The following is a 26,143-nucleotide window of genomic DNA, read 5'->3' on the forward strand; positions in this document are numbered from 1 at the left end:
GGAAAGACAACCTGCTGCCTTATTACTCAGATCAATAGTTAAATAAAATATGATGCTGCTCCTTCCTTGCCGTTCTGTTTATATTTTTATCCTGTCTTCTCACTTTGCCCATGATAGCTAAGTACTTTGTAGATGAGGCAATGTATTGCCTTTTTCTTTCAGATAATGAACATTTGGGGCTTACATATTGGTTTTATCAAGGCAAATGTCAAGAGCCAGCAAAGAGGAGATGCTGGCATAGAAAGGCTATCTCATAACAATATAGAAAATAATGCTATAAGTGAGAGGATACGGAGCAACTGTTCTCATTGATCTTCGTTCTCAGAATACTGCATTGGATCTATTTTTGTTTTTATTCTTAGCATCTGAGTTCTGCTGCCTTTGCCTTCTTTTACTTAACTGACCTTTGTAATTTGGAGCCTCTTTGTCACTGCAGTGCTAACAGTATTGTTTTAGGTTGTGTGAAAGTAAATGACTTTTACCTTCCTTTTAAATTTGCCCGTGTTTGAAGAAAATAAATCTTATGTTCACTTTTAAGTTTAGAGTACATGCTGCGCATTTTTAACAGAGCCTGAGGTGCGTGGAAAAGGTTTATACGTAGACGCTTTGAAAATGTGTGGAATTTTGCTTAATTACTCCACATACACAACTTCTCACTATTGCTAAAATTGAGATAAATCTCTGCTCAATCCGAGTGATAAGACTTTTCACCATTAATTAAGTGATTCGAATTGGTGAAGTCATTTGGTTGCTGAATCAAGATAACATATACTAGAGAAATAAAGCTATTTTAAACCAGTGTAGATAAGAGGAACTTTAAGTATAATTATATAATTTTAACTAATGCAATGAAAAGATAGAGCCTCAGGCCTCCTTCCATCCCCTCTTTTCACAAAGCACTAGGGCCGTAGTAGTAGCATCCTTGGAGTGGGCTGTGACCGGAGGAGAAACAGCGTCCGTGGGAATCGAGGTGTGTTCCAAACGCGGACCAAGACTGTCTCTGTGGCTGAGTGTCCTCCTTCTGACCTTTCCTTCTCTTCAACCCTCAACGCCTTTCTTGTCCATCTGTGAGATTCATTTAATGCAACCGTGTTTTTAAATCCACTTCCAAGTTTTTCCGAAGACAAAGTTGAAATACAAATTATTAACAGCACAAAGCTATGTCCTAACTTGAAATGAATTTCTGGGGGGATGATACTGGCTGCTCTTCGTTTGCAGAAGAGCTTTGGCATAATAACTCATGGAGACTAGATTCCTGGAAGACAGATGCCGTATCTGTTAAGCTTGATTTGAAAACCCTCTTGGGCTGTACTTTGCTTAGATAGGGAGATACTAATTCTTCTTGGTCCTAATACTGAATAATTGTTCTTTTCATGAATAGTTACCCTTTTGGAAATGATGTACCACTTTTTAGGTTTAAAAGGTAAACATTCTAGTGGTGGTAGTTAATTTTGTGGAAAATATCAGCTAGTGATATTTACACGTTCATGTTATATAATCTTAGTGAATTAACACTTTAGGGAAATGGATTCCAAAATGTTTTTCTACCCATACAGGTTTCCTTCCAAGCAGTCCTTCTGAATGGAATTATAGAGGCAATAGTATTTCCAAAGCTAAATTAAGACAAGAAAGCACTGATAAAAAGAATCTTTTGAAAGGAATGCCTTAATTTAGAGTTATTAGAGATTATTTTGGGTGATGTGTCATTCTTTGTTTTTATGCCAGGTGGGGTTTTAGTACTGGTACTTAGCTTAAGAGTAAACTTCCTGTTCTTGGTATTTTTCCTCTTTGGGAATTTAGTTGCTGAAGACGGTTTTCTAATATCTTTTATGTTACTACTTATGCATTAGGCAAAACTGTATACAGGTGTATATGTATATTCCTTAAAGGAAGTTAGCAAAGTGAATATCTCTTTTTATAGAATATTTTAAATATTCTACATTGAAGAAATGACTAATATCCTCGTCTGCATAAAGAATGCATGGATTTTTATGAAGCCATAGAAAACAACAGCATACCTTTAGAATAACTAATTGGAGAGACTCATCAAACTCCTATTGCGCTAAGTGAATGATACCCAAAGAAGAAATCTTGAGGGTTTTTTTTGGTGGTGGTGGTGGTGTTGGTTTTTGTTAGCCACTCTGAAGTTCTGGCAGTTAACCTAAGATCTTGGAGGTGGTTGTTTGTTTTTATTTTCAGGAAATAAACATATATAAAGCCTAAAACAGCCTATGTAAATTTTATTCAAGAGGAGTGTGGGTGTGCCTTTACTTTGGCCTTTTCTCCACCCCCCCCCCCCCCCCCGCCAGTTAAAAGAAATACATTCCTTGTGGAAATTAAGGAAAGTAGAAAAAGTACAAGAAAGAAAAAATCATTCTTAATTCTACCACCTAGAGAGACCATTTTGGTCTATTTTATTTGTAACCATTTTTTCTGAGCACACATATCCCACACTCTTCTTTCTCTTTAATCAAATCAATCTTATACATTGCATGCTGCTTAATAGTACTTTTTTAAAAAATGGAATTACATGGATACTCCCAGAATGCATTAAGTTTTCTTCTGCAACATGAATTTATAATGACTTTATAATATCCTTCTATGGATATATTTAATTTTTGAGCTAAATCCCCCGTTTAGGTAGGTTGTTTTCATTCTTTATTCTTCCTTGTAAATGTAGAGTCATTTTATCAATTCCATTGGAAATGTGCTTCTTTATCATGTTCAGCCTTAGCATCCACAAACATGTTCTCTCTCTCCATTCCTGACTGAAGTATGTGGGGATTTGGAGAACGAGGAGCTTCCCTCTTAAGGGTCTGCACTGCATGTGGTGTTATATGGGGAGAGCCACATTTAAATTAAAGTTGGTTGACACAGGAAATGTTCCTTATGGAGGGCAAGGATGTAGGGGTGTTTGCTAATCCTGTAAAGGTGGTTTTGTAGGGCACAGTGGGAAGTTGAGTCAGGAGAAGCCGTCACAGCAGATTGAAGCTGAGAGTTTGGGAAAGGATACCCAACCAAAGGATTGTTTATCATTGGCAGAACCAAAGATGAGTTTAGATGGCCACAAGAATGCCCAGTTAATTGGTCCCAGCGGTTTTCTAGCAGGGGTAAGGAAGTAGAGAAGAAGGATGTGTTTGCACCAAGGTGTCTCAAGCATAAGCTTTAACTTGGATTCATTGCACTTCTGAGGAAATCCCAATTGGTGATTGATGGGCTGGCTCCCAGGCTTTCCAGAAGGACTCAGCCTTGGCTCAGGCTAGAGGCAACGTTGAGGGGTCTGGCATGTGCTTGCTGAGTGTGGCATGTTCGTCAACAAATATATCTGGAGTCCTACTTCTTTTTTTTTCTACTCCATTGCTCCCTACTGCTTTTTAGAAGAAACCAAAATCATCTTCAGCATGATTGGTGAGGACTTTAGGGAACTGGACCCTACCCAGATAGGTTTGCTCAAGCCAAAATTTAAGATTCCTTTCTTTTTCTCATACTTTGCATCCACACTGTCAGTAACTCAGGTCTACAGTACTTTCAAATCTCCAACGCAGCCATGTCCTACCAGCTTCACCGCTTCAGCCTTAGTACACGCCTTGACCGTCTTTCTTTTGTTTGTGACGGCAGTAACCTTGTAACGAGTCACTGCCTCCACTAATTTTTCACTCAGTTTTCACTGTAGCTGGAGTGGTCTTTCTAAAGCATAGATCAGCCCTATGATTAGAAAATCCCTTAATATATTCTTATTACCCTTAACTAAAGCCCAAACTCTTTGGCCATAGCATACCACGATGGGCCCCTGCCTTGCTTATCTCTCATCTGTCTTCCACTGTTCTGCCTTGATCTCTTTGCTTCAACCACAGCTGGATGCTTGCTGTTCTCCAACAGACAGACGAAGGCCTTGTCTATGTCTGGACTAACACATGCTAGTTACTGAACCTGGAACACTGCCCCAGAACTTCCCGTCGTTCAAGTCAAATCTCCACTTAGGTGCTTACTCCTCAGAGATGTCTTTTTGTCCTCAGTCCCGTTAGCTTTCTTTATTTTCTTCAAGGATTTATTGATATCTGAAATGGCATTTTTTTTTTCTTGTTTATTTGCCCCAATACAACGAAAGCTCTACAAGGATTTGGACTGTTGTGTGTCTTCTCACTTCGTTGTGCCCAGGACTTAACATAAACACATGAAATGATTAAATAAACAAATACTTCAAGCGTCTGATTACTGGTGACTGAGGGCAGCGTATCTTCCAGGTCCTACAAATACTCGTTAACCATTAATTACTTGGTATCTCGTGCCGTATTGTAATAGTCTTATTAAATTTTGTACTTCCCAAAAATGGTTTTGGATTGCTTATAGTCATGTACATACTCTTTTAAGAGTACATTTAAAATAATTTTTAAATTGGTGTGACGGGTGAGGTGTGTACTGACCCTTTCATCAACAGATTTCTCGGGTAGCTCCTTTGATCGAGAACATGCCAGTTCTGGAAAGATCAAAGTGCCTGCAGCTGTCACATCAAACTTCTAGATGTTAAACCAGGGCCTAATTTTTACTGTTTTTTTGTGGTTTTTTTGTTGTTTTGGTCTGTTGTTGTTGTTGTTGTTGTTGTTGTTGTTGTTGTGTTTTGGCATGGCTCCATTACTATGCTGTTTTGCACACTAATACTACGAGGTGGCATATTGCGTATCAGGTGTAATACCTTTTTAATAACCTATGTGATTGAGGACTGATTTCCTAGACCCTTACTTTGAACTTTAGGAATTATTTTTATCAGTTAATAAGAAGCCTAATAGTATAATATGCCGCCCCCCCTCCCCCGTAAAGAAACCATAAGAGGAAATAGCTTACTTTTAAAGAATAGCTGTATGTTTATCTGCCTCATTTTTATTAGGGAAAATTATTGTTATGTTAAGATGAATTCCTGGTCTTTAAAAAAAATTCCCTTTAGTGTAAGAGTAAGAAAGTTAAAATGGGTTATTGCTGAAATAAATCAGTGTGAACACTCCTTTTAAAGATATGTTGAAAATGTTAATCCCTTAACCACATAATTCTTAAGAAAATTTTATTAATGCTTTGATCTGTCTATAATTTTGGACATGAGTAGGAAAGTGTAAGATTTTGTTACTAAAAGTGATTGAAACACCTTTTTTTGAAACTTTAAATGTATGAAAATAATTTAGGAGAGGATTATAGAGCTAGTACCTTTCTAAAAAGCCCTTAGCTGACATAGGTCATATTGATTTAAATTTTAAAATATTGCACCTTAAATAAACAAGTCAAAACCTTACTGAATCTAGTTATGATGATGATGATGATGATGATGATGATGATGATGATGATAGACAACTCCTGAGTGCTTCTGTCAGCCAAGCACTATTCTAAGGGCATTGAACACTGGGAAACAGATATGATTGTACCCATCTTTACAGATATCAGAATGGTCAGGTCACATTTATGAGTTCACACAGTTATAAAGGGAAATTACTGGGATTTGAACTCAAACAGTTTGGCTTCTGAAGAATCAGTGCTCTTATGCAGAATCAGATTTTTTTTTACCTACTCGTTCATTTAGAAGGATGTGGTATAAACATATTTGAAAAATTGGACTAACTCATGAATTCAGGGCTTAAATCCAAGGTATTAACGTGTTTCTCTGCTTTCTTAAAGATTAGTGCTTTCAAAAAAGAAAATTCACCTGATTGATATTACCTGCAAGACTCATCATCATATTGTTATAAAATGAATTAATTGGGTAATTTAAAGTTATTAATCTAACTTTATAAATGCTATTTTTAAGTCTTTGCTATCTAGCCAGTAGGTTTGAATAACATTCAGTGGACACATTAAAAAACACAATATTTTGAAAGTATAAGGGACGATGTAATTTCAAAATGTTTGAGCTGTTCGTAAATAAGAGGCACCTCAAATAATGTATGTAGTGTAAGCCTTTCATGAGTTATAGGCAGTTATGTATGTTTAGGAGTAAGAGGGAATAGAAACTATGTTTCTGTTTATATAACCCAGCCCTCCAGTATTTCAAACTCTTCCTATCTACCTTTGGATGTAATTAAACCTAGCAAGCCTACATCATTAAAACCAGCATGATCTTTCAGTGCACCAAAAATGACATCTTTGTGAAGCATAATAACTTGTTAGTGTATACCTTGAGAGCACTTGTCATTTTCCCCAGTGAACTGTAACAGTAACTGGTGTGTAACTGTAACTTTCACACAGCATCTTCATTGCATTTTGGATTACAGCTTCAACTACAACCAATTTATGGCTACTTTTATTTTTTTTAAGTTTATTTATTTATTTATTGACTTTTTATTTTTGAGAGAGAGAGAGCAAGGGAGGGGCAGAGAGAGAGAGAGAGAGAGAGAGAGAGAGAGAGAGAGAGAGAGAATCCCAAGCAGGCTCCACACCAGCAGTGCTGAGCATGATGTGGGGCTTGAACTCACGAACCATGAGATCATGACCTGAGCCAAAACCGAGAGTCAGATGCTCAACCGACTGAGCCATCCAGGTGCCCCAAATTACGGCTATTTTAAATGGTTCTTTTAAAATTTCTTACAATAAAGTAATTGCTATTAACATTTACTTTCTTAAAATAGCAGTGACATTAGAATGCATTAATGCTTTGGTATCGTAAGGGTTAATAACTCTATTTTTTTTTTTTGAAGTTTTTATGACACTTTTATTTTGACATAATTGTACATTTTCATGCAATCGTTAAGAAGTAATACAGAGGCCCCCTGTACCTAGTGTGTTATTTTCCCCTAGGGGTAACCTCTTACAAAAACTGTAAGTATGGTATCATAATCAGGATATTGACATTGATATAGTCAGATGCAGAACATCTCCATCTTAGCAGATGTTTTTCTGTAGTTTTCCTGTTTATAATATGTTTATCTGTTTTGGTATTGGGGTAATGCTGGCTTCATAGAATGAGTTAGGAAGTATCCTTTAGGAAATGTTGAGTTCTTTTATTTTCTGGAAGAGATTATTTTTTTTTGGTCGAATTCACCAGTGAAACCATTTGGGCCTAGGGCTTTCTTGTTTGGAAGATTATTACTGATTCGGTTTCTTTAATAGATACAGAGCTAACCAGGTTATATATTTCTCCTTGTGTGAATTTCGATAGTTTATGTCTTTCAAGGAATTGCTCAATGTCACCTAAGTTGTCAAATTTCTGTGTGTAGAATCGTTTATAGTCTTCTCTCATTGGGCTTTTGGTGTTTGCAGGATCTGTAATGTTCTTTCCTGTTTCATTTTTGATAATTGGTAACCCACTGATTATTTAGAAGTATGTTGTTTAGATGCTAAATATTTGGAGACTTTTCTGTTACCTCGCTGATATTACTTTAGAAACTAGAGTTTGATTCCATTGTGGTTGGGCAATACTCCTTATTTTTTCTTTCTTTCTTTCTTTTTTTTTTTCTTTTTAAAGTTTTTGTTTTATATCCCAGAATGTGGCCTATTTTGGTATGTTCCATGGGCACAGGGTAAGAATGTGTTTCGGCTTTTATTGGATGGAGTATTCTATAAGCGTTTGTTAGGTCCTGTTAGTTGATGGTGTTGAGTTTTTCTGTATCCTTGCTGATTTTCTTCACAGAACTTCCACTGATAGCACAGGGCAAGAGGTGGGAGAGGGCAGCCTCATTACCATTGGATTGTAGTGCAAGTGTGTGGCACTCGTGGTCTCCACTAACATTGTGGTGAGGAGGGGCTAATTATTACCTAGCAGATATGAAAGTCCTGGCTCCCAGTGAGGTTGTAAATCTAGGCTCATCACTAGGCCTTTGCTTCATGAGTGTGGGTGGAACTATATAATTCTTCTCTTTTGTTTTTGTTTTTGTTTTGAGCTTTGTTTTTGTTTCTGTTTTTTTTGTCATATTTGGCTGGAATAAGCTGGTGATTGTCTAAAGGTTTTCTGTCTTGCTAGGCTGTCCCTTTACTGCTCCTTTGTCTAGAGGGAGCAGTCTTTCTCTTGTCTGCACCCATTGGCATTTCTAGATTGCCAGCTTCTTCAGCTTTTAAGTGTGTGTGTATGGAGCAAAAAGAACTTGAAAACTCACCAACATGCCGTTCCTTGGGAATTGAGATCCCTAACCAGGCTGCCTTTTCTGTCCACCTTTGGGAGTCTTCATCTGTTTATCTTACATATAAGGTCCAGGTTTTTTAGGTGTACTTAGCAAGAATAAGGAAAAGCACACATCTCCATTTTCGTAGAAGAAGTGTCGAAAGTCTTTTTAATTAGTCATTACTATATGGAATGAGTCATTACTCAGAGTCCTTACTCTGAGGATGTATGCAGACAGTGAAGCTGCATAAACAGTAGGGATTTTTTTTGGATATCTATTTTTCTAAATCTACCCGCAGATCAAAAACCTAGATTTAGCTTTGCGCTATGAGGGCTAGTAGTGGACTCTCAGTACTGTTCACATAATATTGCAAAGAATACCATTGCTTAATGAATGCTTTTGCTTTTTTAACTGAATAAAAAGCACAGTTATGATTTTAGTTTTATAATTGAAATAATTGTGACTGTAAGAAAAAGTTATCAGTAGCCTGCTACTTTTTAGTTGGTAATTGGTAGAAAAGCTTATAGCCTCCTCTTTTGGGATCTTCTTTCTGTGCTGTTCACTAATTTCATTGACTCTGGCACAGCCCTAAGGTGGGAGGAGGCCAGCAGCCAGTGTTTTCCCAGTTTGTCTCATCCAGAGGAATTACATTTTGGAACTTTAAAAAGTCACTAAACCTGTGGTGTGAAGTTTTTATTAAACAAAACAAGGTGTCACTGAGTGGTGGAATAAAGGGAATATTCGGTATTTAGGATCAACAAGGTTCCATAATTAAAGTAACCAGCTTAGTGTTAGTGAATTTCCTGTCAGAATTTCTACAGAGTACCGTCTTTTCCTGCTGTGCCCCAGCTTTGCTACACAGGGTGTCAGTGTCCCTGTCTTATATTACTCATTCATAAGGCTGGGGAAACTGGAGCAGGGTATGATGCAAAAGATATAAGTTGACCTAGAACAAAAACCTTCTTTGGACAGATACCTGCTGTTATGCCCGGTATTTTCCAAGCAGAACTGTCCTTCCACCTGCCTGCTTTCAATACCCTCCAACAAGCTGTTTGAGCAGATGTCAGTAAGGGACTTGTGCCGGCTGCTAGGCAGAGGCTAAATAGATGTGTGTACCCATTTGCTTAGGGAGCAGGTTAGGGGAGCCTTGGAGCGGGAGGCTTGTTGATGACCGTAGAGGCACCGTGCTCTTTGCAACCGTTTTTATGCCAGACAGAGGCAGAGGTGTCACTAGTAGCAGGTTTGTGGCTACAGTGTAAGACTGCGGCAGCGGCTCTACAGCCCAGTTACACGAAGTTTGGAATCGAGAATATCTGCATTAGTTCCTAATTCTGCCACTTACTAGTTGTAAACTTGGGGAAGTTACTTTGCCTTTCTAAGCCTCAGTTTCCTACATTTTCTCATTGAGAGAGTGGAGGTGATGATACGTACCTCTGGGGTTGTGTATGGAATAAACTTATTTGAAAACACTTGATACAAAGAAAACACTAAATTGTATTTTATTAATAATGAGCATGTTTATTGCTTTGACTTTAAATATTACCAGCTCAGCCCTTCTGGGGCTTGTCTGATCATTTGCATTGTTCTTTATTTTATTCTTTAGGTTAGATTAGTTAGTTATCCTTAGATCAACTACATTGACATCACTTGGAACTTGTTAGAAGTGCGTATCTTCAGGCTTCATCCTAGAATTACTGAATGAGAAATTTGGGGGGTGGGGCCCAGCAGTCTGTGTTTGACCATAAGCCCGTCAGGTGATTTTGGTACAAGCTCTAGTTTGAGAACTTTAGGTTATCTACTGGTTCTTTAGTAAAGGGAGGGGAAGGGAAGTCTGAATCACCAAGTTTGTTCTTTGCTGATACTTTTGATGAGAGTCATAAAAATGTGTTGACTCTGAGATGTTTAGAAATTATCTGTGATTTTAACTGATCCATGATACCTGGGAAAATTGGAGGTCAGTATTCTTAAGTATAAAATGGTAAATTTATAGTTAAAAACATAATACATCTTGGATATCATCAAGGAGACGTGGAAACGTAACAAAACAAAACAGTATTTTACTCATAAACAACAATGATTCCTTAGTGGTGGTCTGTGTACCTCTGAAAGTATAAAATTTCCTAGACTGAACAACCACAGTAATAGAACAAACAGGATCGGAAGCAGAGGGGATTTGTCATTCTGTAGGATGGGAATAAGCGATGAACAAAATCATCAAAATTTTGTCCTTATGAACCTTTCATGCTTATGAAGGAAGTATGTTAGGGTGAGACATTAAGAATATGTAATGAGTCTTTTGAGTTTCCAAAGATGTAGATGGAAGAGAGATTGATCAAAAACTTCACTCTACCTACCAGAAAATAAACTTGTAGGTTTATATAGAGTGTACTGGAAGGAAGTAGAAATTGATTCAGAGAGTGTTTGAACAAATACGGGAGAAAGCCATAAATAACAATATATAGTTAAGGTCGGGAACACCAAGAAGCCTTTTCACAGCTTAGGAATTTGCTTTAGCAGTATATTATTAAGACCAGATGAGCCAGAGCTCTGCATCAGCATGATTAGGAGGGTAGGGGAGAATTCTTTTCCTCTAAAATGTGTTGACACTGCCCTGCCCCGTCCCCATCCCCAGGTCTTCACATGTCTAATTCGGATCGATGAAGAAAAGGGGGAAGAGTGTATTCTATTTGGTGTAACAGAAAATGTTGCCTTTCAGGAGGCCTCGAGTCTAAGTTTGGAGGAAAGATGAGACCCAGTAAAAGTCTTAGATTTGTTCTCCATGGAGCTCTTTTTAGTTTCTAAGCAGGGGATTTGCTTGGAGAGTGTTCTAGTTCAAGAATATGAATTAGACATACACGCATTAGGTGTGTTAATATGAGGAAAGATAAGAAGTAAGGAAACTGCTTTGGAGAAAAGAATAATTGAGGCTTGAGGTGATGATGGTGAGGGCATGGATTACTAGACTGGAATGAAGAGAAAGGGATGAGTTCAAGACATGTGAAAAGAATGGATTTGATAGAACTACAGTTGTGTGTGTGTGTGTATTTAACTTTTAAATTTATTTAGGATAAATGGGCTAGCTCATTATTCAGATATTTGGGAGCCAAAATAATATGCTTAGAAAGCGCTTTATATTTGGGAACAAGAGATGCCGGTTGTCTGCCCCTTATTAAAGTTTTGTGGCCTTTGGGTAAGTAATTTTGTTTCTGTTTTTTCTTCTGTAAATAGAAGTGAGAATGGCAGATGATGATCTTTTCTTTAAAATTAATCAATTTCTGTTTGTTGTAATTATATGATGAGCCATTAATCACAAGGGCATCAGAAAGACATAAACACAACTTACCTGTAACACTACTGTATTCTGGCGTATCTACATTTTGTTCTACATAATTGGATAATAAATTGATTCTAGATCCTTTTTTTTTGTATTTAGAATATCTTGGTGGGATGCCTGGGTGGCTCAGTAGGTTAAACGTCTGACTTCAGTTCAGGTCATAATCACTGTTTGTGAGTTCGAGCCCCGTGTCGGGCTCTGTGCTAACAGCTCAGAGCCTGGAGCCTGTTTCAGATTCTATGTGTGTGTGTCTCTCTCTCTCTGCCCCTCCCCTGCTCACACTCTGTCTCTCTCAAAAATAAATAAAACATTAGAAAAATTTAAAAAAAAAAAGAATATCTTGGTGCGTTCCTTTTTAGGCTACTTTGAAGCAGATTTGGCTGAAAAGCAAATGGTTCTAGTGGGAATTAAGATACTATGTCCTTATAGTAGGTTGGGTCCCAAAGTTCCTTGGAAACTAACCTCTAAAAACAGAGAGAGAAGATTGTACGCTATTTTATGCTTGTCGATTTTTGTCCTCAAAAATGTTTGTGTGTGTGTGTGTGTGTGTGTGTGTGTGTGTGTGTGTGTGTTTCTAATCATTTTCAGCCTTTACCAAAGGATAAAAGAAAACAATTATATTAACAGGTATTACTGGAATGAGTAACAAAAAAAGGCAAATAGTCATAGGCCAGCCCTTTTATGGCCTCAAAATCCCTAAATAACAGTTGTTTCATTTACTTTTTCAGGTCATATTATTTAGAGAAATTGAATATTATTTCACTAACATTATCATGTTATTTCACCTTCCACATGGGTGACCACTTAACACGCTGCCATTTCAGTTTCCTGACTGCTTATGTGTACCAACTTTTCCATCCTACCTTAGCTGCTCATACTGTGGTCAGATTCTTCATCTTGTCTTGTAATGACTGTCGTACATCCAAAATCTTCATTTTGTACCGGGACTTACGGCTTTTGTCCTTCTCTCTCTCCAACTCTATTATTTTGTGCATTCTTGAATTTCATCAGGCCCTCTAATCAATAGACTCTACCTTTTTTTTTTTCAATATATTACCCCCTTTGTCTTTACCGTCTTATTATCCAGCTTAGATTTTATTGCCCACCATTGTCTTCCCCTGCTCACGAACACTGTTAACTATTCACCAGCTCTCTAGCCAGTGTACTCCCTTGGCAATACTGTAGTATTTATTAAGCCCGGCTATCTGTCTATTTTATTCCTCCACTTGAGAAATGAATGGGGCTGGAAAAGAAGAGAGAGTTGAAAAACTCCAAAAAAAAAAAAAAAAAAAAAAAAAACCTGGAGAGAGAGTTGTTTGATTTCACTTTAGTATCATAACCATAAATCTCACATCGGCTTTTATTCTTGTTTCAGCCCTTTCTCTCCTTGAATCTTCAGCACCTATCCTCTATTTCTTTTTCTCAGCTAATTTATTTTCTCATATTTCATTGAAAAAAAAGATCCCATCAAACAGGAACTTGTTGCTGTGGCCATTTCCGCCAGCCTGGCTACATCTGTACTCGCCTACTCTGCCTTCTGTTACGGTGAGAGAAGCATCCTGCTTCTATCTTCTACTTTTGCTCTGGATTTCATCCCGTCTCACCTGCTCCAGGACCTTCTGCAGTTTTGCTCTCCCTGTTGGCTTATAACCATTTGTGTACACATGGATTCTAGTAGCTCCCATCTTTAAAAAATACAATAAAAACAAAAATTTTCCTTGATCCCTACATCACTCTCGAGGACCCCATTTTTGTGCCTCCCCCTGGAGCACAAGAAGTTACCCATGGTTGCTCTTTACTTTCTTCTTATTCTGAACTAAACTCACCTGGTCTAATTTTTGCCCCTAACCATTGTGATAAAATATTTTCTTTTTTCTCCCAAGTTTATCCGTAAATTCTGTTTTGTATATCTAGTGGTCACTTGCCTGTGCGTCCTCTTAGCAGCATTCAACATAATTTCGAACAACTACCTGTTTTGAAACAGTCTTCCGATGGCTTCTAGGTTACCGTACCCTCTTGCTCTACCCTCCCACCCCCCATTTCACTGATTCTTTCTCCTTTGGTCCACATCTAAATACTGGAATGGCCCAGAAGTAGTTTTAGGACTCTCGTTTCCTTTCTGACTTTGTAGGTGACCTCCTCTAGTCCATTCACTTTAAATAAATAGTATCTATATGGCCTCTCAAACCCTGTATCCCACCAATTCATGACTGTAGTGCTGACATATCCTACTTGACACTTCCAACTTCATTGTAGACATCTCAAACTTACCATGGCCAGCACAGAATTCCTTATCTCCCTATCTGATGCCATTGCCAAGTCCATCAAGCTTGAACCCCATTCTTTCAGATTCTTAAGAAATGGCATCAAAATCTACTTCAGGCCAGACTTGATTCTTCTCTTGTCCTCATACCTTGTATTCAGTTCATCACCTAATTCTGTTGGTTTCACTTCCAAAACTGATTCCAGATTTATTTCTCTCAGTCTTGCCTACCGCCATCAAAATTCTAATTTGGACCAGGGCTAAGAAAAGTGTGATCTATAGGCTGGTTCGGATGAGCTGTTTGTGTCTGGCTTGTGATGAGATAAGGGAGTGGCACCAGAATATAAATCAACTAGTTAGTTTAGCCAACTTTTTTTTAATTTTCAAATATTTATTTTTGAGAGACAGAGAGAGCATGAGCCGGGAAGGGGCAGAGAGAGACAGCGGGGACAGAGGATCTGAAGCAGGCTCTGTGCTGACAGCAGCGAGCCCAATGCAGGATTAGAACTCAAGAATGGTGAGATCATAACCAGAGCCAAAGTTGGACACTCAACCAACTGAGCCACCCAGGTGCCCCCCCCCCCACCCTTTTTAATAGCAAGACTTCTTTGATGAAAACACGTTGCAATGATTTTGCCTTCTGATGCAAGCTCCTAATCTTTTGCTGGCTAGCTCCTTTGATGAGTGCTGGTTTAGACCACCGCTGACACCCTCCTGTCAATGTTCCTTTAGACCACTGTCTGTATAGCAGCCAGTAAACTTTTTAAAATTTTAACTGGTTAATTTCATTCTTTTAAAAAAATTTTTGTTTAATGGTTATTCATTTTTGAGAGATGGAGAGAGACAGAGCATGAATGGGGGAGGGACAGAGAAAGAGAGGGAGACACAGAATCCAAAGCAGGCTCCAGGGTCTGAGCTGTCAGCACAGAGCCTGAAAAGGGGCTCGAATCCACAAACCAGGAGATCATGACCTGAGCCAAAGTCGGACACTTAACCAACTGAGCCACCCAGGCGCCCCAGTTTCATTCATTTCTTTAAAAGTAATTCTACTCATAATAAAATTCAAACTCTTTATCTGTCCCCTACCTATTTATCTGACTGCATTGTGTAACCGTTTCTCTGTTGCTCCTTATAGTCCAGACATACCAACTGCATTTCTATTAACCATAGACTCCAAGTTGGTTTCTGTCTTGATTTCTTTTTCTGCCTTCTATCCTCTCCTTGGTGTGCTGATTCCTTTACTGGAGTGTTCTTTTCCTCAGATCTTCTCTTAACTACTTTCTCTCAATATTTAGGTCTCAACTCAAAAATCACTACCTCAAATAAGTTTGTCCTAACCCCTTAAATAAGCAAATGTCCAGTCCAGCTGCCGGTCCCCCTTTACATCACCTATCACTGTCTGAAATGACTTCATTTATTTACTATTTTGCTTATTTATTCCTTAGCTCCCAATCCCTGAATTCTAGTACTGGCTTCTTGAGAAGTGAGATTTTCTCTTTGTTCATTGTTTACAGTGTCAGCATTCTCTAAATATTTGTTAAATGAATGATCATTCAGTTGATTGCTACTTCATAAACTAGAACTGTTTTATTATATGCCACTATAACATGGTAAAATCAAAACAGCATTCCAGAACTATAAAATGTACAAGAAATGATAACATCAGTCAGGCAAGCTGCCAATGACCATAAAATCCAGAAAAGGATCCTTGATAAGTTATTGAATCTAATGTTTATTTGTTAATCTGTGTTGATCTGTTGATCCCAGAATCTGCAACGGCCATTTCCTGCTCATTTAAATAAACTATCAAACTTGCTCTTTAGTTAGATTGCTTAAAAAATAGTCCTCATCATTAATGAAAAACAAAACAAAAACACCTTTTGTATAAAAATTCATGCTCTCTATACACCCTCAGATTGTTTTAATATTTCATAATTTCAGCACACATTCTTTACTGTTTCCGACGTAGAGCCTTCTTTTACTGTCTTATTTCTCTCCTTGATGAAACAGTGCATACATCCTCATGAGGTTTCTTAAATCTCCATACAGTTTGATCTTAACTTAAATTTTTTTTTGATGTTTTATTTATTTTTGAGAGACAGAGACTGAGCGCTGGCAGGGGAGGGGCATAGAGAGAAGGAGACACAGAAATCCAAACAGGTTCCAGGCTCTGAGCTGTCAGCACAGAACTGGACACGGGGCTTGAACTCATGAGCTGTGAGATCATAACCTGAGCTGAAGTCAGATGCGTAACTGATTGAGCCTTCCAGGTGCCCCAATTTGGTCTTAACTTTTAAAGAAAACAACTTGTGATTCTATTGATTCTCAAGAGGCTATATCATAAGTTAGATATTCTTTTTTTAAGTTTATTTTTTGAGAGAGAGTGAAAGTATGCATATGTGTGTGCGAGCAGGGGAGGGGCAGAGTGAGAGAGTGAGAGTAAGAATCCCAAGCAGGCTCTGTACTGTCAGTGCAGAGCCCTATGCGGGGCTCGATCTCATGAACCTTGAGGTCATGACCTGAGCTGAAACCAAGATTTAGACACTTAACTGACTGAGCCACCCAGGCACCCTAAGGTAGATATTCTTGCTAAGTTTAAAAACTTCATATCTATCGTTGTGTTGATTTCAAACATTTCATTTTAACAGTCAGCTTGTTCATAAAGCTGACTGTTCATAAAGTGTTCCATAACACTGTTAACACCTAAAATTTTTACATAGCAAGGATCCTCATGTGCTTCTGAAGAGTGTTAAAAGGGATCTTCCGGTGACAGGACTTTTCCTGACACCTGCCATGCCGTGACATTGCCACGGTCAAGAGCCATTTAGGGCATTTTAGGGTATACAAAAGATTGAAAGCCTTCCATGACTGAGAACAATCCTACTCCAGCATGATATGATTTTTGTGGGCATATTTTCATGTGTTTGCTCAGAGGTCATAAAATATACTGATGAGAAAGAAGCCATTGGTAATTATTTTATAAAATTAGGTTGTTGTCTGTTGTCATGGAGGGAAATGTACTAAAAACTAACCCAATTTGGGGTTCTTCTCATTCAAATAAACAACCTTGCCTTTTTTTTTTGTAGACTTAATTTCCAATCTACAAAATTTTTAATTTTATATTTTTAAGCCCTTAATTTTCCCCTTTTTCTCTTTTTGGTTTTCATCTAACTTCTTCAGTTATAAAAGACTTTTCCAAAATAGCACAAACAAAATCTAACATGTTTAGTTCATTTTTTTTTCCAAGAAAAAGGTGGCAATTTTTAAGAAATTTTAACATTAACCTACCTATAGAAAGCAGGTATAATTATAAAACAGCAGCTGAAATGTCAATGGTGCATTCTTCAATGATTGACTCATTTATAAGTCTTATTATAAAAGGGGGGAAGATGAACATTGGGTTGTATGTTCAGAAGTAATCAGATTTTACATAAAAGTCTTTGAAAAAGCTTTGGGTGGATCATTAGTGGCAGTTTTAGGTGTTATTATTATTTATATCTCTAGAGAACTTAATGATATTCATAGCTGATAGCTTGCCATTAGACCTTCGATAAGCAAAAAATGACAGATTTCATATCCTAAAATACAGTGAAATTTTTATAGCTTAAACTTCTTAATACACATGCAACTGCCATTCTGCCTCAAAATTGCATTATCTGTTGGATAAGTAGTTGAGCTACTGAATTGCGTGACTCATGTGTCGTTGTTAATGTCAATCTTCCCATCCACTCTTTCCCCAACATTTATATTTTAAAAATATTTCCGATTTAAAAGAATAGTAAAATGAATACTTTATATACTCTTCCCATAGATTCACCAATTGTTAACATTTTCCAGTTTATTTTATATCTTTTTCATTCTCAATATTTTTTCTTCTCTGAACTATTTTAGAGTTACTTATAGACATTGTGGAGCCTCACAGCGAAGCACTTCAGCATGTATCTCCTGAGAGCCAGAACACAATTATACTTGGGAAATTAAGCATTAATACAATTCTGTCTCTAATATACAATCCCTCTTCCTACTGTTTTAGGAAAATATTTCTTGGCCTCTGACTTTTCTCATCAATACCAGGTAACTCTGTTTCTTTAGGTAGCTTTTGAGCCCTTTGAACTCTTACTTTTTTAATTTTAATTTTTTTAATGTTTATTTTTGAGAGGGAGAGAGAGAGAGAGAGAGAAACTGTGAGCGGGAGAGGGGGAGAGAGAGGGAAACACAGAATCTGAAGCAGACTCCAGGCTCTGAGCTGTCAGCACAGAGCCCAATGTGGGGCTTGAACTCATGAACTGTGAGATCATGACCTGAGCCGAAGTCAGACTCTCAACTGACTGAACCACTCAGGCACTCCTGAACTCTTTCATAGACACGTAGAGATTGGTAGATCTGTTCACTGAAACATTTGCCTTTTTTCTTTTATGTCTTTTACTTTTGGTTTAATGATGTTACTACTGGCTGTGTTTGCCTTGTTCTTTACAGGGATATTTGGATGCAGGTGGTAATTACAGAACATGATACATTACTATTTATATTAGGCTCTTAAGAAATGCATGATAAAATTGTTTTAAAAATCAAATTAAGACTTTTTAATCTCCCTTCAAAAAACTTATTACTGATCTTCTCAAGGGAGTTTAATGCATTGGTGGTCCAGACTGGATTTTCTAAGAGTGTATAATTGTCAATAATAAAAAATATATAAGCAAAAGGTTATTCATTGTTTATAGTTGCAAAATATTGCAACCTTCCTAAATGCCCACCTATAGGAAAATGGTTGAACAATCTGTGGTACATATTTCATAGACGTTTCATGGCTATAAAATAACGAAATTCTTTATAAACCGAGGATGTAATTCCCTAAGGAGTATCATTTACTGGAACAAAATATGAAAGGCCACTTATAGTGTGCTATCCTTTGTGTAAAATGAGAAGTGATATCTAGTCCCCAGTTACCTTGCCTGTCTGGCCTTCTTCACACCTTTATGTTGCCCCTCCCACCCACACTGTGTGGAGTTACTCTGTGTGAACAATAGCATAATGGCAGCGCCGATGGTATGTCACTTTTGAGATGGATTGTGGAAGACTGTGGCTGCTGTCCTGGGCTTTTTTCTCATCCTCTTGGATCCCTTGCTTTGAGGAAGCAAGCTGCCATGTTGTGAGCTACCCTATAGAGAGGCTTGTGCGGGGAGGTACTGAAACCTCTGGCCAGCAGCTAGCGAGAAACTGAGGCCTGCCAGCTGCCACGAGAGAGCACTGTACTTGGTGGCAGAGTCTCCATCCTACAGCTCAGCTGCAGCTCTGTTAGAGACGTTAAATCAGAATCATCCAGCTAACCATTCCCGGATTCCCAGCCCTCAGAAATTACAGGAAATATTTGTTCTTTTAAGCTGCCAAGTCTTGAGGCAATTTGTTAGGTAGAAATAGATACCAGTACACAAGGGAACATTTTTAAAAAGATTTATTTAACTGCTTATTGTTGTTGTTGTTGTTGTTGTTGTTATTCAAAATGAAATACAAGAAGGCTAAACTTGAAAACATTGAAATTGGTTATCTACAAGGGTGTAGGGACTCCAGTGGGAAAGAAGGTAAGGCATTTTCTATAGTATACCTTTTTGATATAATTTTAATTTCTGGAAGCATGTTAATGTTTTACATATTCAGAAATAAAATCAGGGGTGCCCGGGTGGCTCATTTGGCTAAGCGTCTGATTCTTGATTTCAGCTCAGGTCTCGTGATCTCACAATTCGTGGGTTTGAGCTCTGCATCAGGCTCCGCACTGTCAGTGCTTGGGATCCCACCCTCCTCTCCCCCACCTCAAAATAAACAAATAAACTTACAAAAAATTAAATTAAATCAAGGTTGGGAGGGGATCCTAAAATTAGATTTGAAACTAATGAATGAACCATCTGCATTTCAAATAAAACCACACTGAGAGAAATAAAGAAAAACAACTGATCCAAGGAACTTTTGAACCCAGCACTTTGACTTTATACCTTCAGTCTAGAAGGGGAAGAAAGGACAATTTCAAACAAACCTTGAATTCTTTATATTAGGCTTTTTGCAGTGATAGGAGATAGTTATTCAGAAATGATTTTCTGTATATTGTGAGATTGGATAAATGTGTTGGGAACCAAGACTCTTACTATGGCACGAGAAACACAAATGTGGAAGACAAAGGAGAATCTTGTGGCATTCTATTGAAGGTGTAGGAATCAGGATCACGGGCGGGGGTGGGGATCTCCTAGGTCTGCTGCAGGAAGGGCCTACAAACAGTGCGTTGCCCACAGCAATGGAGCACACCTAATTTCTGTATCTTGGTTGCTATATGCTATTCCCTTACATGTGATTAAAAGAGTTCTTTTGAAAAAAAAAAAAATGACTGATTTCAAGGCTAGTACAGGATGGTGTAAGATGAACCAGAGCATCTTATTGTGCTAAAAAAGTAAAGAAGTGCTCGAAAAAATAATGGAGATATGTCAAAAGGACACAGGAGACATCTTGAAGGGGCTCCCACTGACCAGCTCTGGGACAATTTAACCATCAAAATAAATAGTGAGAGTAATGGATTATAACCCATTAGATAAAATAAGAATAGTTATATTCATACGGTGAAAATAAATGAATGAATGAATGAATGGGAAGAGGTTCTTTCTTACTGTTAGAATGTCCATTGATAAATGTGGAGGGACTGTTGGAGTTGGAAAATCACCTTTTGCAACCATCATAGTGAAGACTGGTTAGGACAAGAAACAATAGTGGATGCTAAATCTTGAGGCCCAGATTTAATGAGCCGTATTTAATGAGCCGTAGGTATGCAACCGGTTCTCAGCATGTCTGCCCACTGCTATCCAGTGGAGACGTTGGATGTTACCTTCTTAAATTACTTAATTTAAATATTTATTTAAATTAATTAAAGCAAAATTAATACAATCAGTGAGTCAGATAAACTTTCTGTGCTGGCAGATGTAATACTTGAGAAGGATGTCATATCTCTTATGTTGTAGTCTAGCCAGGGATGCAGAACTAAATCTCATGAAAAGACATTAGACAAATAGAAATTTAGGCACATTCTATAAACTAATTCTCCTGTATTTTTAAAATATGTCAATGTCTTGAAAGACAAAGACTGAAGCAATATTCCAAATTAAAAGAGATTAAGGAGACATGACCTCTGAATGCAAACTGCATGATCCTGGACTGGAAGGGGAAATGCTATAAAAGATATTATTGGAACAATAACAAATTAGAATGCTTACTCTCTGTTAGGTAAAAGTGTTGAACCAGTGTTTAATTTCCTGAATTTAATTACTTTGCAATGCTTACATAAGAAAATATCCTTGTGTTTTAGGAAACAGATGCTGAAGTAATAAAAGGCAAAGAGACACGATGTATTGCAACTTTCTGAAATGGCTCAGGAAACTTCTTTGTTACTTATACAAACATACCCAGAGATTTGGAGGGTGTTGGGAAGGAACAGTATTTTTTTTTTCTCTGCCCTTCAAGGCTCTCCAGCTAGATTATGAATGAAATTTATGTGAGACAGATTAATAGAAAAAAACCAAAGTTTTAATACATGTGCATGGAGGCCCACTCGTGAAAGTGAGACCTAGAGAAATGACCGATGCAGGCAGTTTTTACACATTTAGATGGAGAGACTATAAATTTGTGGGGAATCGACAGGATCAAGAAGACAGGTGTTTGGGAGCTCTAATTAGTAGAGAATTCCAAGCAGAATTTAGGCTGAGGTGGTAGATGAGAAAAGACCAGGTTTGTTCCTGTAGCTTTCTTGGCTTTCGAGTCCTGTCTCTGGTGATAAGGATATCTTCTAACTTCTCAAGACAAGGAGGGAATTTGTCATATAGGAGATTTGTTTCCCACTTTCAGGGGGACAGAGGAGGGTCTGAGGGTCCTTGTACCAGCTCTTTCTAATGTTAACTTATTTAGGAAGAATCCATATATCATACCAAGTGACGCGGTTTGGGGTGGCCTGCCCTTGGCCCCTACTGGGAAAAGAGGGAGAGAATGTAAAGCACATACTTAGGTAGAGAATTAAAAGTTGGTGAGTCTGGGCAAAGAATCCTCTGTACTAATTTTGCAGTTTTTCTCTAGGTTTGAAATTATTTCAAATACAAAGATTTTTCAAGTTATCATTGTGGGCAAAAAGCAAACAAACAAACAGAAACAAAAACAAAACCTGGGGCCCCTGGGTGGCTCAGTCGGTTAAGCGTCCAACTTCGGCTCAGGTCATGATCTCAAGATTTGTGGGTTCGAGCCCTGCGTCAGGTCTGTGCTGACAGCTCAGAGCCCGGAGCCTGCTTCAGATTCTGTGTCTCCCGCTCTTTCTCTGCCCCTCCCCTGCTCATGATCTCTTTCTCTCTCTCTGTCTCAAAAATAAATAAACATTAAAAAATTATTTTTAAAAAGTGACAGTTGGGTTAATAAATTATATGGTCACTCTACTATTTCTGCTTTTCAAACTCAGATCTCAGTGTTACTTTTTCACATTACTAGTGTTTAAGAAAAGCTCCATCTTCTTTTCTTTACATTTTACTTCTAACTGCATTGGTATTTCCTGTTTATTATTCTCTCAAAATTAAATGCTTATTTCTATTTGGGGAATAAAGGTCAAAGTCTACATGCCTTGCTCTAGATCAGCATACCATTTTATGAGCATTGTTAGATTATTAACTGTCTTCGTTTTCTGTCTTTCTCTGAAGAAAACTCTCGGGCATTACATTCGTTGAGATTGTTTTGAAACAAATAATAAGAGCTGGATCTTTTTCTCTTTTCTTTTCCTCAAGAACACAATAGACTTAATGTTCCTCCCTGGGTAAGAATGTATTCACTCCCTTCTTTGAAGCTACATGACTTTAGTGGGCACTAGGTAGGTATCAGTGCCCAGGCAGCTTTTTAACCTAATTAGCCTTCTCAGTTTTGTGCATCTGACTGTGATAGGTAGGTGAGTGGGATTTTCTCTTCTCAGGGAAAGGACTGGGCTTGCTCACAGTGTCAGTAATTTAGACTATCTTAAAATTGTACATTTGATTATCAGTCTCTGACGGTTTAAAAATGCTTGACTTTTTTTTTTTTTTTTTTTTTTTTTTTTTGACGTGGGCATTGAAAAGTCATCCGAATTGACAGGAGTACCACGAATCATCTGCTCACGTCTTTTTGAATGCAAGAGGAAACTGTGTATCTGAAATGACTATGAGTATTGTTTTAGGTGTGGGCATTTCTTTTCAAAGAAGTAGTTTTTAGGAGATTAATTAGACAGGAAATCAGGGCTCTACAAATAGGCTGTCCGTTGATTTGTGGATTATCGGAGCTTCGCCACCTCCAGTTTAGGTTATAATTCTTTTCTCTCTGAACAGGAGGAACAATGCCATGTATCAGTTCTTTCTTTCCTTCTGGTTTTTTCTTCGTGGGAAGAAATTCATTGCTCTTAATTTTAGTTGTATGTATTTGGCATCAGTGTATGGAAGTAGGCCCCAGGTGAGTGAAAAGTAATCTTTCCTCAGCTGATGTTCTAATCTTTCTATGTTGTTTCTCCATTATTCTATTACCCTCCATTGCACTGAAAGTGAATGATGTATTGCTTATGACAGGACATAAAAATGACTCTTGTTTTTAAGAAGTCATTAGAATGCCGGTGGCAGTAACAGACAGACATGAGAGACATATCCTTTTCTCCGGAAGAGTGACAAATTTTGTGGACTTGTTTGAAAAATAAGTCTTCTTTCATTTTTAAAAACCTAATAAGGGAGGAGAAAATAACTGCTCACCTGTAATCTTTATAAAGCAAAAAGAAAAACTTGCCAAATAGAAATATTAATGATTATTTATGGAAGAGAAGACTGGCCAAGAATGCAGAACAGAAATTCAATTAAGAATGGAAGCAATATTGGGGCACCTGCGTGGCTCAGTCAGTTAAGCATCCGACCTCGGCTCAGGTCATGATCTTGCGGTTCATAAGTTCAAACCCTGTGTCAGGCTCTGCGCTGAGTGGAGCCCGCTTCAGATTCTGAGTCTCCTTCTCTCTGCCCCTACCCTGCTCACACTCTATCTCTCTCTCAAAAATACACAAAAACAAAACAAAAGAATGGAAGTGATATTTAAATGCTTTATGCTTAGTACCATCATACCAAAAGTCTGTGATTTTATTCATTCCTTTCTCTTAAGAATGTATTTTTTATACCTTTCTTGATATTTTAATTCTTAATTAGGGGCATTTGACAACTTAAAGGACTAGGATTTCATAGAAAGTCCTTGGATCCTTTTATATTTCTCTGTATTTACCTTAATCATGGCTTTCATGTCATTGTTACTGTGTTCATTATTTAAAGTACACTTTGGGCCAAATGTCATGTATAAATGTTGTGGGTGATACTTTGCATTATGGCAGGATTTGGACCTAAAGATTGCCTCCTCTCCTAGAGAAGAAAATGGCCATGATCATACATCCACATCCACATGTGTAATTATATACGTGTGCTTGTGTGTGTGTGTGTGTATGCAGACACATACTCATTTCACATGATTACTCTTTTTTTCTTTCAGAACAAAACGATGTTATTGAATGATAGTTTGTATATTTTGTTTCTTAAAGAAAAGAGAATGGAAATATTATTCCAAATCTGTGGAGTATTTGTAATGTTATAAAATAATCTGAGAATGTATTGTAGGGAGTTGGGGGGAAGAGACCGAGAGAGAGACATTTACTTTGTACCTCAGTCACAATAATTTATGCAGAACTAGCTGATGGCCAGTTACGATGATACGTTATGTGCCTTCCTAAAAGAAGCTCTGGAATTACTGTTAGTTCCAGCATCTGCCCCAGGATGTATCTGTCTCCACAAGTTATTTTCTGTAGGATATGAAAGTTTCTCAGTTCAGTCTCTGTCGTGAAAATTATAGATCTTCATTTCACACAAAGCAGAGGCTGTAGTCTTAAAGCATTTCTTGGTTTCGCTCTTTGGCAGATAACCTCAGCAAGTCTTCTTGTATTCCAAGGCAAATCGGTAGACCCCTGGGACTTAAAATTTCTACACTTCTCAACAGCTACAGATAATTCTTTATAAGCTTATTGTAGATGTGTTTGCCTTAAATCTTTAAGGTTATCAAGATGAGAAAACATTAGGCTGTCAGGAATCTGAAAATAGCTTGCTAAAATTTTGTACTAACTCACTCTTAGGTAATCCTTGTCACCACTCCGGTGTAATTATTTGCTGAAACCATTACAGGAATGGCTGTCTCTATCAATTAAACCACATTTACCCAAAATGAATGCATTGTATTTTTTGCTAGCGCAGAATGAGAGATTATGTAAAGGAAGAATCGTTTTCAGTATTTGCATGGTTCTAGTTGCCGTTAATTATAGCTTTCTCTAAAATGTGTGACTATTATTACCTAATCACAACTTAGAAATGTGAATTTATTTGAAACCATTACCTGCTGTTGTCACACCAAGATTTCCACAAACATAATTTAAATTTTGTTTGTGTCTGTATTCTCTTTGGGCTGGGGACAGATGATTTGAGATGGTGGCAAATGGGCCAGAGTAATGTCATCTTTCATAAGCACGACCAGCCATGAACCATTTTGCTATAATATGTCAGACTTTTTTTTATGTATAAAAGAAATCCTTGAAGTTGTCCTTGAAATAGGATTCAATTCCCTTTAGTTTAGAATATTGACCACCATTTTTTTTCTTTTTCTTTTTTTCATTTCTTTTCCACCCTAATTTCTCCTCAAGTCTTTTCCGGGGATACTTTAATTCTCTATTGAAAATGAATAATAGTACCTTAAGTAGAAATGTGTTAGTTCTTTCCTTAGTTTATACATGGAAAGAAAATATTACTAAGTAAATGCACATACTTTAGAATCTCATAAAAATTCATGTAAATTTAAACCAAAACATAGAAAATTCATTATTTTACCCCTTTTGGAGGACTGTCACAGTAACTACCTGACTACAAGTGTATAAATACTGTACATCTTCATACCCTGTTGTCATAAAGTTTATGTCATAAAGTTAGCATAAAGATTATGCTGTACTCCCAGAATATTCTGAAAAGACAAACATTTTATCTCATTTATTTTTATGTTAATTTTAAGTCAGTGAAAGGAAGAGACAGATCAAGTAAAAACCAAAATCTGCTTTAATAAGCATCATTTAATATGAGAAATGATCCAGAGAGGTTTGCTTTTTTGCTGTAATTTTGGAGTCATTTATAGAATCTTGGGCAATGAGTTTTTATTCAAATTTATTCTTTAGACAGAGTCTTGAAATGTAAAAAGAAATCTGGAGTGGTACCACTTCACACCCGTTAGGATGTTACTACTTTAAAACACCCAGAAAACTGCAAATATCGGCCGGGACATGGAGAAGTCAGAATCTTGTGCACCGTCGGTGGGAATGTGAAATGATGCAGCCACTATGGAAAACAGTATGGAGGTTCTTCAAAAATAAAAACA

The 26,143-nt window shown here is 37.5% G+C and overlaps 1 protein-coding gene across 5 annotated transcripts in view; it reads left to right on the forward strand.

Moving 5' to 3' along the window:
* The window catches only part of TNKS (tankyrase), a 209,714-nt gene that overhangs the window by 62,913 nt on the left and 120,658 nt on the right, over positions 1-26,143 (forward strand). The window lies entirely within an intron of this gene.

Source organism: Panthera tigris, chromosome B1, assembly GCF_018350195.1.
Source record: "Panthera tigris isolate Pti1 chromosome B1, P.tigris_Pti1_mat1.1, whole genome shotgun sequence".
In the NCBI taxonomy this organism is placed as follows: Eukaryota; Metazoa; Chordata; class Mammalia; order Carnivora; family Felidae; genus Panthera; species Panthera tigris.